The 2,843-nt window shown below is 29.9% G+C and overlaps 1 long non-coding RNA gene across 1 annotated transcript in view; it reads right to left on the bottom strand.

Moving 5' to 3' along the window:
• LOC102672558 overlaps positions 1-2,835 on the bottom strand; it is a 5,478-nt gene extending 2,643 nt beyond the window's left edge. The window contains exon 1 of the long non-coding RNA XR_420519.2: positions 2,565-2,835. This is a non-coding gene — a long non-coding RNA (uncharacterized LOC102672558). The remainder of the gene's footprint in view (positions 1-2,564) is intronic.
• Between the last annotated feature and the right edge of the window lie 8 nt (positions 2,836-2,843).

Here is a 2,843-nt window from a genome sequence, read left to right as displayed (position 1 = left end):
TTTTTTTTTTTTTTTTTTTGCAAAGGTTTATCAAGTTCTGCTACTATTACGAAGCTATCTCCGTTAAGTTAGCGCCGTGTCGCGCCGCCAATGGCACGTTGCTATACCATGCCATGGTGACTATTTCTCTGACCATTCCCCTGCCGATTCACGGCACGAGGCCACGCCAGACTACATCTAGCGTGACCTAGGGTGGCGTGGCACAGTATCGTTTATCGCAGAGACCCAAACTCTTGGAAGGGATCTACGCGACGTCTCACGTATCTAGCATCGAATGCGCCAGGAACGAGGCTATTATGCGAGTGCGCATACATATCCACACCAAACGATCGACGGTATGCCTGCACGCGAGTCTCACTTACCACGTATGAATTTATGCTTGATTTCGTGAGAAGAAAGACAAAGACCGAACAGGGAGTGTGAAGAAATGGAAATAATGGAAGAAAGTTGTCAAACTTAGATTTTTGATTTCTTTTTTATTTTATTTTTAATTTACTTAATTGAAAAATTAAATTAATTATTCGATGTAGAGATTCTTTCAATTACTTATCTGAAAATTATTTTTGGGAATAACGTAAAAATGGAATGAAAATTTGGAACGTAGAAAAAAGAGTCATAAATTCGGGTTTTTTCTAAATCTAGATTATTCAAAATAAATATTTATGAAAAAAATGAATGAAATAGAATGATTTATTCTAGTTATTATTATTTTTAATTTATTTAATGTTGAAAATTAAATTAATTATTCGATATAGAGATTCTTCTAGTTATTATTCTAGTTATAGTTTTATAATAATTAAAAAAATAATTAAAAAACGATATAAAGAATTATAAATTGAAAAATATTTTATTTTTTTTGAAAAGAAATTATGTTCTTATTGCTTTTATCATAGAATCGATTATAATTTTTTCTTTTTGATTCACTATTATTTACAATCATTTGTAACTTAAAAATTAATTAAGAAATAATATATGAATTTATTTTTACAGTTTTTAAAAAGATAACTAAAAATTTTTTCTCACATAAAACTAATAGTACTTAATTAAATTAAAAAAAAAAGCAGAATAAAAATATTTCTGTATATTTTAAATATCTCATACTAGCAATAAAGTTAGTAAAGAAAATGAGGAAAGTAACAATACATGTGATCTTTACTGGCATGTGTTATGTGTCATCAACTTTTATCTTCAGTACAAAGGAGTATATTTAAAGTTCCATAGAATGAATAATAGAGTTTCGATATGAAAAATATATGTGATTCGTTCACCAAAATAATCTATTTTGATTTATTTTCCATTATATTATTCTTTTATTATCAAAAACTATCCAGTTATCATATTGACAATTATGATAGTCACATGTAATGAATTTTTTCTTGTTAATCCATAATCGTTATTATTGATATTATTATATTTATAGGATGGGTTAAAATAAAATAAATGACATCGATTAAAAAATATCAAATAATATAAATAATCAAAAAGAATTAGATTAAAAAATGTAAAACGTATAACTAATTAGAAAAAATTGTAATATAAAAAGTATTGTTTAATAATAAGTATCTTTTATCGCAAAATTGCATTCGATGCATTGCAAGTATTATATATTTTTGTTTATAGATCAGTGATGATGTGTTAAAAATAATTAAATGTGTTATTATTTCACGGTGATTACGAATCAACAGAATGAACACAAAATATTAATAGGAATTTGATCTTATTTAATAATACTAATCAATGCTTTATAATTATATATTTAGGATAATAAAAATTTTATTCTATTGTTTTTAAAGCAAAACATATACATATATATGATGTGATAATCAATATGTTAATTAACTGATCGATTAAATGTATAATGCAATTAATGAAAAAAAATGAAGAAATAAACAAAATGTTTCAAAACTAACATGATTTTAGAATTTTTATATATTTTAAAAGAATAAAAAGAGAGAAAGGAAGTGGAATAAAGTAATAAAATCAAGATAAAGCAAAACACTAAAGAAGAGAAGAGGTTGCAAGTGGAAATGTAAAAATCGAAAAGTTTTTTATTTGTTAAGTTCATAGATATCGACTACGAGTAGAAAATAAAAGCTGAAATTATTAATAATTAATAATTATAGTTATTAATAATTTATAAGTTGGTTTTTAAAAATATCAATGAAAACATTCTTTTTTTCAATGCCTTTCTTTATTTAAATTCTACTTATTCAAAAAAAAGAAGCAAAAAAAAAAGAAAGTATAAAGTAAGAAAGAAAGTATCTAATACATATTTTTAATCGGAATAAAATAAAAATTTCCTTTTCGATTCAAGGAAAGAAAAATAAAAAAAAGTTAGAGGCAACCATGAGATGGTAGACATTAGAAACCTCTAACGAGAATCGAGCGATTCGAGTCGGCGAAGCAGAGCTGACCAACTAGATAGGCGACCAACACGAACGAAGAAGTAGGACTACACGCACGTATACGTTCTTGCTATGTTGCAGACGACAGAGTCAGGTATGTGGGGGGTATATACGGACGTGCCTAGAGGCCACTCCGCTCTGAAACCCGCCTCCTCTTACCTCTCCGGTGGCATCGTTACGAGGGCGTCGCGTTTACGGCGTCGACGTTCCTCGCTAGTCGAGCTTACCACGACACGAACACGCGGCTGTCGCGATCAACACATATGACACTGGCACACGAGGCCGCCGATCGGTGCACCACGGACTTGGCTGAGAAGAACAGGATGCGAAAGAGGCAAAGAAAGATGGAGGAAGAGAGGAATTCGTAGGGCGTAATGTCGGGTCGATGGCGTAGCATCCAGAGCTACCGACGCGGTGGTAGTGGCATAGTACGGTCAA

The sequence above is a fragment of the Apis dorsata genome, unplaced genomic scaffold, assembly GCF_000469605.1.
Source record: "Apis dorsata unplaced genomic scaffold, Apis dorsata 1.3 scaffold_4, whole genome shotgun sequence".
NCBI lineage: Eukaryota > Metazoa > Arthropoda > Insecta > Hymenoptera > Apidae > Apis > Apis dorsata.
The sequence above is the reverse complement of the archived record's forward strand: the minus strand, read 5'-3'. Positions and strand labels throughout refer to the sequence as shown.